Source organism: Zootoca vivipara, chromosome 1 (assembly GCF_965207765.1).
Source record: "Zootoca vivipara chromosome 1, rZooViv2.hap1.1, whole genome shotgun sequence".
Lineage (NCBI taxonomy): Eukaryota > Metazoa > Chordata > Lepidosauria > Squamata > Lacertidae > Zootoca > Zootoca vivipara.
In genome coordinates, this window is record NC_142582.1 from 105,698,392 (window position 1) to 105,710,596 (window position 12,205).

Below are 12,205 nucleotides of genomic sequence, written 5' to 3' on the forward strand. Positions count from 1 at the left end.
CGCGCCGCCCACACTCCAACCCGCCAGCCCTCCGGCAGCGCGAGAGAAAAGGCGCGCGCGACAAAAGCGAGCTTCCCGGCTTCTGCGGCGGCTGTTTGGCCACGTGCGGGGCTGCGAGTCGCCCTCGCGCTGCCCTCCATCCGGCGCTCCCCTCTCAGACTCTCCCTCTCGCCCCCGCCCGCCGCCGCCGCCGCCGCTGCCTCTCTGTCACTCCAAGTCCAGCCCCTGAGAGGCAGCCAATAGCAGCCGTGCCATATTCATCAGTTGGCCCGTCTTAAAGCGACAGTGGGGGGTTAGTGGCATCTAAATCTCCGGCGCCTGGGCCGCCTCTGCCGGCTCGCTGCTCTCGGCTCGCTTCAGTGTGATTGGATGAGCGGGAGCGTGTGGATGGGCGAAGCGCTGAGCTCTCCCTCCCGGGCTGCCTGTCCTTACTCTCCGTCCCGGCGCCTTCCCTCTTCTGCTTCTCCTCCCCCGCTCTCTCTTCTTTTCCTCTCCTTTCCCAGAGTCTGGTCATTTCCCTGAGTTTGCCTCTGGTGCTTTCCCCTTTCCCCCTCTTGCTCTCTTTCTCCTCGGTGTGATCTAGTCGCTCCCCACCCCACCCCCCTTTCTGCCAACTGGGAATGCTAAAACAGAACTGATGGACATTTCCGAACTTTGCATCTCAGACCCTCTCAGCTACCACAACCAGTAGGTGCCCTCATTGCTTTCTTCTCTTTCTTGGGAATGCTGTTTGCAGGGGTGGTTTTTTTCCTCCTCCTCCTTCCTTTGGACTCTTGCAGGAGAGCGTGCGGAAGCCAGATGCGTTTGAGTTGGAAAGGGGAGAAGGAAGTATTTTAACTTTCTCTCTACCCCCCCCCCCAATTGCATGTGGAGACGTAATCTCTCATTACACCTGCACCACCTCCTGGCTACAATATGTGCCAAAGTGTTTTTTTGCGTGCGTGTGCGCTGCGTATCATGGTGTAAATAGCTTGCTCCTCTTAACAAGCAGGAAGGATGCAACTCTCCCTTTGGAGAGATGCCTAGACAGTGGGGCTGTCGTAAAAAAACAAGAGGTTTGCCGTGGGAAGCTACTAGGTTGGGGTGGCTTCAACTGGCACGGCTTTAATGATCGTAAAACTTCTTTCTCTTGTTTCACAGGCATGTAGATTGACAAACATTGGACAGGTGTGGCCTTTTTTTGCTTTACTGTAAAAGTTTTATGCGGCTGTATTAACTCAGAGATGCGTGTGCACCAAGGCGTACCATGCCCCATATATATCTGTGGCTATTGGGAGCTATTTAAAAATAAAATAATAATTGTATTCCATCTGAAATTCCCCAGAGAAAGCGACCCTTCTGTTCACAGGGAAGCCAGTGTAGGGATGTTGTGAGTGGACCGGAGCAAGCATCCCAAGCTGGGACTGGTGATGACAGACAGATCGTCAGCTTGCTGGTGTTCTTGTTTTCCTTTGTACGATGCAGCAGTGATGCTTTGCCTGCGCTTCCTTGCCAAGCAAATAAAAGCTGCGCGCCTTCCGTGGAACTTTGGAAAGTGAACGGGGTTCGCTTGTCATTGGCGTCCGCTCCTCTTACGCGATACGGTCTCCAGCCCGCTTCTCCTCTTCTGATAAATCAGCTGCGAAGGAAGCAGCCAAGTCCCCCTTTTGTGTGTTGGTCCGCATGAAGCGCCTGAAAGAACCGTGCGCTGCTGAGAGGGTGAAAGACCTCCGCTGTCCTGTCATCCCGGATGGATAGGGCATAGCTTTAAAAACTTCACCTTAGAAAAAGAAATATAAAAGGGCTATAATTTCTTTGAAAACAATCATTCCCTACTCTGTTCCTTTGGATCTCTCTTTTTCCTCACCTCTTTCTTTTTCTGAGCAGCTGTCAATTCCATGTCCCATCTTATGAGATGCCAATCATTTATTTATTGTTGTATACGAAAATTTCTAATGTTGTTGGTTCATGCTTTTCATAGCACTTTGGTCTATGCTCTACTGGACTATTTAAAAGTAAAGTTCCCCAGTCGCCCAAGAGTGGCTGGAGAAACCCAGCCAGAAGGGTGGGGTATAAACAATAAAATTATTATAATAAAATTATCATTCCCCCCTCCAAATTTTATTTTCATAGAACAGTGGATTCAGAATAAAATAGAAATCAAATACCATTTATTTTACTAAAAACTGCGAGCTTAAAAAGCGAAGTGTGGTCTCTTTTCAAAAGAAGGCTTTTATGGTTTTGTAGCCTCTAGTTTTGTGCTTTTCCTCCTAACTTTTTGTTGTTGTTGTTGACATCCAACCTACTTGTAGAACAAGAAGGTGGTTGCAGACTCAGGAAGAAAACCAAAATGAAGTACTTAACATATTCCGTTTTTAATGGCTTGTAAAATTTGGTAGAAAGTAACCAACAGGGCTGTGAGCCTGGTGCAATTTTCCTGCTTCAGTTTTATCTTGGTTTCCAATTAAAGGTAAAAAAGTGGACCAGGTGGATTTCCTAGAATGGAATGGATGGGCAGAAGAGGCACGCTGTTCTTCATGTTACTAAATATAGTCCTATCAGGCTTGGCAGAAGTGGTTTTTTTCTGAGTTGGCATGGGACTTCTTTTGTTGTTGATGTTGAAGGACTGTGTGCTATATCAGGTCCGGAGGATTTTCATAAATTATATTAAAAATTTATTTGGAAGACACTGGTACCTGGAGAAAGTGCAGAGTAAAAGGCATTCTGAAAAACACGGTCTAATTATTTCAGCATCCCATTTCTGTTTTCATTTACATATTTGTTGCATAATACAGCAAAGGTATAAGTCAAGGCCAGCTACAGTTGTGCAAATGGTAATTCATCTGGGGTATGCATGTGTTTGTAGGCGTATTTTTTAAAAATGATATGTAGATATTTGTATGTAGGAGTATTTTATAAGAGCATTTTAAAAAAATCATTTGTCTGCACATGTGTTGCAAGTTCCCACCGTGAATGCTGGTCACTTAGATAATTTGCACAATTATTTGAAAGCCGGTCCTTTTCTGTAATGGTTATTGTTGCTATTTTTAAATAAGCAAGAAGCACATATTAATTCATAACATTGAAAATGAGCTCTTTTTATTTTGCAAAGCCATTTGATTATAAAAATGAGTATGGCTGCAGCTAATGGTTGATTCCCCTTATATGTTCCAAACACTGATTTGGAACTTGCAGTATACATGTTTTAATATTGAGAAAGTCGCAGATGTGGCAGAGAAGTATTCCATGCAGGTCTCGGGACTGTGGACTCAGTACATACCACAGAATTCAAATCCTGTCCTACAGTGACTCTCACCAGGGCCTGACTGAGCTGAAGAAATCAGCATCTGTTCACTCAGGGCATGGCATTTCACCTTACTGGGGTTAGGAAAGTTACCCCTCCCCCCTTTGCTTGTTCAAATGTGAGCCCTTCAACAGGGTGTTAGCAGTAGCCTTCATGAAGCTTAGGATCTTGCCTGTGGTAGCTTGACTTCAAGCATTTCTATATCCTTTTGCTAATTTCATCTCCGTATATATATATTGGAGTAATTCCTTGCAATCACTGAAATGGTGTTAGAAAAGTCTGCCTGTCTGAATGTAACACGGAGAACAAGATGCAAACTAAAACTTTTTTGTAAGAGTAGGGTTAGCAAGCAAGCATACCCCCCCCCCAAAAAAGCCCCTCCAAAAACAAAATAAAAAACCACCAGCTTTATAAATGAATCTGCAGTTTTTCTCTTTCAGGTCAAGGCAGGTAAAGTCCATAAAATTAGTCAAATTGTACCAGTGCTGCCTGTCTGCGGTACAACAATTGTGTAATATAGATCTGTATGTGTGCATAAATATGCATGAGGTCCAGCTACATCTGTGCATGTATCTATGCATGTATATCATGCTTACATTTCGGACTGTAATTGTCAACACCCAGAATATCCCTTGAAGTGAAATTCAGCACTTTTTGTTTGCTTTAGCATTAATGTCACAGCCCAAGATGAGAAGCGATTTCTCCCTCCTTGTTTCCTTTCAGCTATAGCCTCAGATGTTGTAGGACGATACCTTTTGCCATTCCTAATCAATAGTGTGTATGGAATAATAGAATAGACCAAGGTTAGCACATTATGAAAAAATAATGTCACTTTGGTGTACAGCAATATTCTGCCAGGTGTGCCTGTTAAAAATGCTTTCTTTGACAGGTTAAAAAGAAAAGCATAAATTACGGCCCAATAAATGAGTTAACAGCTGCAAAAGAAAGTGCAAAATAATAATTTCATCTGTGGACATGGAAACCCATATTTAGAGGAATTGGTATAATTCCATTTAGTATTAGGATAAACTTGGGATAATTATTATCTTTTGCGTTTGATTTTGTTGATCCTTATTTACAGGCCAAAGAAATGTGACTTAGATTCTGAAGGATTGTTGAAGTGCATTTGCTTCTGTATTGTCAGAAAAGCTGAATGAAGCTACTTGAGTTCTAGGCACTCCTGGAAATCTAGAGTGAGGAGTGGTTGCTCTTTTCCCCTTCTCCCCAGATTTGTGAATTGGAAAAAAAAAAAACCTAAACAGAAAGACTGAATGAAGCTGTAAGTGCTCTGGGCGCTCTTGTGTACCTACAATAGGGAGTTGTTGCTCTGTGTGTCTATTTTCTTACTGACAAATTAATTCAAGAAGAAGCTGTAATGCAAAGGAACGGGACTTAACTTGTCCCTTGAATAGATTTCCTATTGTGTCGCTGGGTCCCCTTTTCAAGAGCCTGGCTAGTCTTGAATGTGAAAAGAAAATGTTAGCCTTTCTTCTGCCTGTCTTTCAGGTTCTACTTTTTCATATCAATTATTGAAAATTATGGAAAGATCAATTTATTATTAATATTTTAGGGAAGGAAATACAGCGGGACAGGGATATTTTCATTGTATTGATTAAAAGCAATCAATAGATATTGTGTTTAGCCTGAGAGGGACAAGACTTTGGAGGAATTGCGTCAGAGAAAGTTGCTGTGACAGAAATTTCACAGCACTGTGGTTATTATTATTTTTCTGGGAGAATATGGTACTTGAAATCCTCTTTCTTTAAATTTCTGATCCACTCCCACACTCTCTACTGTTCTCTCATTTTAAAGTGTGTGTGTGTGTGTGTGTGTGTGTGTGTGTGTGTGTGTGTGTGTGTGACATGTCTTTCACACCCGCACTTATTTAATCTCTCCAGTAAGAAATTTCATATGTGCCATAAGTCTGAAGATCTGAAATGTTTCTGTTCTGGATATACAATCACTTCCAGTAAAGGAGAAAAGATGGGGGTGGGGGTGGAGGAAGAGTATAGATTTAAGCTGTTATATAACCATAGTTCACGAATGCAGTCATACTAGATATCTCATAAGCATGTCTAAATGTTTGTGATGCGTTCACATACAGAAAGAAATAGCAAAAGCGGAATAAGCCAGAAATGCTTATAGCTCTCCCTACTCTGCTCTGTGCCTACTACCACACTGGGGTTGATAAATGGTCGTGGTTACCCTGTTGTGGGTGGAACCTTATGGCACCCTGGAGACACTTAGATGCTCCTTCAACTTCCTTTAAATATGCTGCAATCCCAAGCAGCATATTAGTCAAACATGAGTTTGACCAAACTGCGGGAGGCAGTGGAAGACAGGAGTGCCTGGCGTGCTCTGGTCCATGGGGTCACGAAGAGTCGGACACGACTAAACGACTAAACAACAACAACAAAAGCTTCGCTGATCTCAGTGGGACATACCTCTGAGTAAACATATTAAGTTCACACTAAAAGTGAGATTGGCACGCTTCGTTTGAAAGCTGCTCAGTAACGATTTTATTTTTTTTATTTCTATACAGACGAACAGGTAGGGAAATAGTTTCATTATCTAGGAAGTGTCAAAAAAACACACAGAGCACAGGAGCCCCACAGTAACCTCTTACAAAGCGTGAAACTAAAGATTCTGTAAATATTAAGGAATTGTTTGGACACTTGTTTAGGGATAGGTCAACATAACAAATGCCATTCACGACCAACTCTAGAAATTAACCGGGGGGGGGGGCGAGTATGCTTTATTTCCACATAGCTAGCATGTTTTGATGTAAGACAGAAAAGCACATTAAAGTTCAACTTGAAATTGTATCAGTTGGGGTGAACGATTTGCAATTTATAAACCCTGACAGAGACTTGGAGGGGGGGGGGAGAGCTTAATTTCTGGGGAATAATTTTTATGGAGCTCTTACAAGTTCATTTTCCTCCCTTCTCTGCCCTGGCTTGGCCTCCTGTCTTGAAAGCTCTTTCCTGCCTCCTCTTTCCACTTGGACTGCCCACAAAGTGGCCTTTACAGCTGAAGTGCCAGTTATTTTGTCTGTCAAGAAGCACTTGTGAGCTGTGTGCTGCTGGAGGTGACTATCTGTTAGGGAAAGTGCGCCTGCTTGAAGTGCAAAGCACTGTAGAATAATATCTTTGTCATGTTTGTAATTGCAAATGTAATTAGCAAACAAGCTCTGGGGGATTAAGGAGTTGAAACTTTCGCTGCACATGACTTGACCCTGTGTTAGCCAAACAGGAATGGTGTGCACTGTTTAACCCGTGCCAACTCTGCATTTTTGTCCGGGCATATTTGCTGTTCATAGATTTCTGCTTGCTCTTAGTGTTCCCTGTGCTCCAAGCTCTCTCCAGAAAGAATTGCATTTTTTCCCAGTGTGAAAGAAGAATGTGCTAACATATACTAGCTTGCTGAGCTGCTTGGTGCTCATGAGCGCCACAGACGGCATTGCCCTTAATTATCCGGTTGTATTTTGCACCGGGCAAATTGCGAAGAGCAGGTGGCACAATGTGGTCGTGCAACTTGTGATAGCTTTGTGACTGATTTTGCTATATTGTCTCCCCTGCGTCTACCGTGTTGAGTTCACTTTCTCACTCCCCAGGGAGAAATGTCCATGTTTAGATTTTTTGGGGGATCACCTCCCCTAAACGTCCAAGTTCTCTGCTCATTTTTATCAATCTGCAAATAATATTCTTGCCTCTGGAGTGTCATGCAAACAGCAGACACAGAGTCCATTCAGAAAGTCACAAACTTTGAGTGTGTGCATGTCCAGGAGGTGTTTGCTTTCTCATGCAAATTCTGCCATGCTAGAGGTTCTTTTCTGTCCCTTTTGTGTGCAGTATTTAAGTTGCAGTAACATGCCATGACCAAGCTGTTTTTGTTTTGTTTTTTAGTGTGAAAGGGAATGGATTGAGAATAGAGAGAGGCGGCGTATCTTGTCCGATTCTGCATTGCCGGTGAGGCGTTGATTTCTAGGGTATCTCCATAATTATTGCATCCTGTTTATGGGGTGGCTGGGAGGAAAGGGAAACACCACAGGCAGGCTCCCGAAATTTGGTCACATCCTTTTGCCCACATGTTCCTCTCTTGTTCAACTAAATTTATTTTCATATGCCTTGTATGCATCAAATAACAGTTGGGTAGTGTTGGGAGCATCTTCTGTGGTGACGAAGGAGATGTTCTTTTATCTGTCTTCTTGGTTGACAGTATATACAGTACTTTAACTGAGCTGTTCTAGCTGACTACCACCCTATATATACATATAAAACCTGACTTTCCATCAGTGGACATTAATTTTGGGGGGAAATTTCTTTTGTAATTCAAGTTTTACTCTTGCACTCTTACCCTTTAAAACACCTTTTCTGTTGAAACTGAACACTCATTGTTAAGGGTACCTGAGCGCATATTGTTTTGCCTAGCCAAGGATAGGGTAAAAAGTATGTTTTTTAAAAATGTTTACTTACCTGGTTTGGTATTATATAGGAGAACTGCTGTTTGAAATACTGTTGCTTCTTTCCTGTAAAAATACAGGGTGTGTGTGTAAAGGACATAAATATAATTTTATAGGTAAAATAGATTCTATAATATTCTTTAAGTGTGCCCCAGAGACCAAGGACATATCCTTTTACTGCTATACATGTCACTTTATAGGTCTCTTCAGCCAATGGTCTTTATGCAAATATTTTTTTACTCATTTTGAAATGTAAGTGAATGCCAGTTACCTATAATTGTTTATTATGTATCTGCGTATCTCAGATGGCTGTTAAGAACCTGGATATTCATTTCAGGGGAGAACAGGTCTTCACATTTTCTAGGACAGTCATTAGATTAGTAGCGGGGGCTTATTCCTGAGATGCTTTGCAGATTTCCCACCTCTTAAAAACAAACAAACAAAAAAGCAAAAACACACTCTGATACAAAATAGCATCTGAATTACAGGGTCTTTTGATTGCTATTAACACGTTATGCATTTAATATGTGAAAATTACTTCTTTTTAACATCAAATGATAATGATAAATAGCTGAGGCACATCTCCATTCAAAATCCTGTTTATAAGCTACCACCTCCCATATTATCCTTTCCCAAGTACTTCTGTCCTTTTGCCACCCCTCTCCTCTTACCACTTCATTCAACATCTCAAGTGTTTCTATTTTTATGCCATTTACTTTTTTAGTAACTCAGGGAGGATGGGTGGTGGTGGGGAGAAGAAGAAGAAGTGGGGGTATTTGTGCTGCAGCAGCAGATCCGGTGAAACCTAAAACCTTAATGCCCATTCATTGCCTGCCACACTTTAGCAGTCAGCTTGTCATACAAGTCTTGCTTTGTCAAAAAGAGGTATCTGCAAGGAAGGGGGCCTTTATGTTGCTATCTGGTTTGTGACAACGGGTTCTGCAATGCAGTCTAACCTGGGACCAGAGGCAGGGGGGAGAAGGTGCTGCTTGTCACAACCTTCCCTCCAGGCGCAAAGGTAATCCCAGGCTGGGCTTCCTCGGCTGATGTCCCAATGCCCTTTAGAAAGGCTTGCCTTGGCTTCTCACTAGTGGATCCTCCATTAACAGGTTGTAGCAATGAACCTTTTCGAGAAAGGTAGCAATCGGTGCATTCAGGTGTTACTTTCAATAAAGGGTAATGGATGACTTAGCTTTAGAATAAATGTTCACGTGGCTGTACCTTTCTTCTCATACAGGCGTTGCATAGGTGATAGAAAGGAATCTGTTTTCAATCGCACTCGTAAGCCTGAGTAAGGTGTGTATACCCTGTTTCTCATATTTTAAGACATACCCATAAATTAAGCCATAGCAGGATTTTTAAGCATTCAAGGAATATAAGCCATACCCCGAAAATAAGACATAGTGATAGGCACAGCAGCAATGCCGGCCGCAGCAGGAGGAGGAAAAAAAAAAAAAGACATCCCTTGAAAATAAGCCATAGAGTGTTTTTTTGAGGAAAAAATAAATATAAGACGTGTCTTATAATATGAGAAACACGGTATATGCAAAGGCTTTCATACACTGTGGGTTCCTGTGCTACATTTACACACATATAGTACATGTGAGAATCAATAGATATGTAAATCAGTGTGAACTACGCAGGGTATAGGTGTGCCTGTAGTACACAGAAGTAAGCATATGTTATATGTATATCCTTCTACATACAGCATGAATGTTCTTGTAAATCTGTCCCTGCAGTCTACGTTTATCACCATCTGTATCTCTAAGCATATCAGTCTGTAGCAATAGAATAAACTTAATCTTATCTCCCTTAAAAGGCAGTTCTGTGTCAATGCTTGTGAAACGTCAAAGATTATTGTATAAAGATAACAGAAAATGCAAAGTAATGTAAAATGTAAATATAGTGCTCATAAGGCTTATTGGAAAATATAGTTTGATGTGGAGCAAAACAGAGCAGGAGAGCAAGCAGCATGTTGCAGAAGCAGGCAATAGCTTTTTTTTTTGGCTTGTTAAAATTTAAGGACAAAACCCAGATGTACAAAGCATTAACAAATCACTGCCTTAGTCTGGCAACAATCAAGCAGGGTGATTCTCTGGATTTCATTCATGTGTGTTTCATACAGGCTCTTCAATAACTTTGTGGAAGGGGTATTTTGGCGTATCATACATTCATTGTTTATTACAATATGAGCAATTCAGTACTGTATGCATCTCCCCTAGAAGCCATCACAAAAGATTGCTCTTGAAAACACTTAATTGCATCAAACAACTTTTCTCTTTTTTTAACTCATAAAACATCAACTATTCTTTAAAAATAACAGATAGTTTCCTCTTTTTTTGGAATTCTAGTTCTCAGACTAATATTGCAGAAAGCACCTGCAAAAAAATCATATCCATGACTGCTTCCCTTTCTTACTGATCTCAGAGTTCCTCATCTTCTGAAAATACTTTCCTGTCTTTAAAGAACCAGTGCAGTTGAGCCTTAATACTGCATTTGTTCAAAAATATGTTTGATCCATATATATCTCTGAGGAATAAATATGAGAAATACGTATACCCAAACAACATTGCATTGATTCACTTTTCTTTTCAACTCTCATGTAGGAATTTAAGGGAAATCGAGTAAACACTATTTAATTGTCAATTGAAGAATGAAAGAACCTGACTGGTTTTTCCCCCTCTGTCAGTGAAGCTTCTTTGCCTCAGTCTGTGCAAAATTGTATAGATTCAATTCCCTTGTTGGCCCAAGAGTTAAAAATTAATTCATGAATAATAAAAACCAATCAGTCTTGTTGAGTTTAAGAGGGATTAGAAGCGAGGTTTTTGTATAGAAGCAGTTATATATCTTGGTGCCGATGTTGTTGGACTATTAGACATTGTATAGCAGGGGTGTCAAATTCAAATTCATCGGGGGCCGCATCAGCAGTTTGGTCACCCTCAAAGGGCCGGTTGTATCTGTAGGACTATGTGTCCACTCTTTATTATCATAAATTGTTGTCACTGCATTCAATTATTACTGTTTTTGTAATAATGTAAGTAATAACTAGCAGCAGCCGTTTCCAGGCGCCGAGCCGTGGCAGGAGGAGGAGGATTCAAAGTGCTACAGAGCACTGCTGCGTCGCAGAGGCTCGGGACTCTCCGTGCGGCGCTGCTCCGGCCGCCTTTCTACCCACCCCCCCGGCCCCACTGTTTGTTGGCGCTTTGTCGACGCGGCGCTTCAGCAGCAAGGTCCCGCTGCTGGGTCCCGCTGGCTGGGGCGCTCGGCGGGCCACATGACGAGGTCTGGCGGGCCGGATTTGGCCCCCGGGCCTTGTGTTTGACACCCGTGTTGTATAGGGTCTTGCTGGTCTATCTGATAACAGTGCCTGATTTGCAAAATACAGTTGTTATCCTGATGACTAACGAGCCTAATATTGGGTGGATTAACAGAGGTCACACAGCTAGTGTCTGTTACAGGTTCTGAGTCCCTTCAGAGATAATTCACTTCATTCGAAAGCATTTGGAAGGTAAAGCGATGGTTACAAAGCACATTTGAACGAGAGCAGTTCTTGCTACTGTTGCTCATTAGTTGGATAGAGCTTTTCAAAGGGATTTAGATTATTACTTTCCATTGAAAGCCAGATGGAGATTTGGGTGTTCATTTGCCAACACTGTTTACAGTTCCATACACTATGCACATTTATTCACATCGGTTTTCCTGCCCTGGTGAGGTTACGGTTCAGTACATAAGTACTAAAGGTAATTTTAAGTCAGGCTATCCCAGCCTTTGGAATACTTTTTATTTCCTCCTGTGTGATGGGTGCTTTGTATAACAGAGGAGCCTTGGCTGCTATTTATTCATTTATTGCCATTACTGAGCCCGTCTGCACCATTTTAAGTTTTTAGGAGAGGATTCCTAAAATCCTCATGACTACAAGGCAGAGATGGGGAACCTGTGGGCCCCCGAGAAGTTGCCATCCAATTCCCATAATCCCAAATCAGCATGGCCAATGATCAGGGATGTTGAGAATTGTACTTTCACAACGTCTTGAGCGCCGCAAGTTCCCTACCCCAGCTCCAGATCACGTACTCCTGTGACATGTCCCTGATCAGGTTCCTTATCTGCTGTTGGCAAACTATCGCTGCTTATTCTATTAATTTGCTTGAAGCCAGGCTTACGATGTCAGGTGACCAAATGCATGCTTTCCCACAAGCTTCATCTCTATCCCCACACCTCTGTTCAGCGAGCACATGGATTCAAAACTGTAAAACCACCTGGGTTGGGTGTTTTGTTTAGCCGAAGTATCAGCTAGCTCCACTAAGAAAGCTCAGTGGTAGAATGTCTGCTTTGCACCTGGAAGGTCCCAGGTTCAATCCCTGGATAGAGTTTCTCAAAATGTGGAAAGCCTGTTCCAGTCAGTGTTGATGCTAATGGGCAAGATGGACCAATACTCTGAAGTATAAAACAGTTTCGTATGA

General features: G+C 42.2%; 1 protein-coding gene across 1 annotated transcript in view; it reads left to right on the top strand.

The window, feature by feature from the left end:
- Positions 1-7,173: 7,173 nt before the first annotated feature.
- Positions 7,174-12,205, top strand: part of ESRRB (estrogen related receptor beta) — a 93,335-nt gene continuing 88,303 nt past the window's right edge. The window contains exon 1 of the mRNA XM_035118302.3: positions 7,174-7,251. The gene's annotated coding sequence lies outside the window, so the exon portion shown is untranslated. The remainder of the gene's footprint in view (positions 7,252-12,205) is intronic.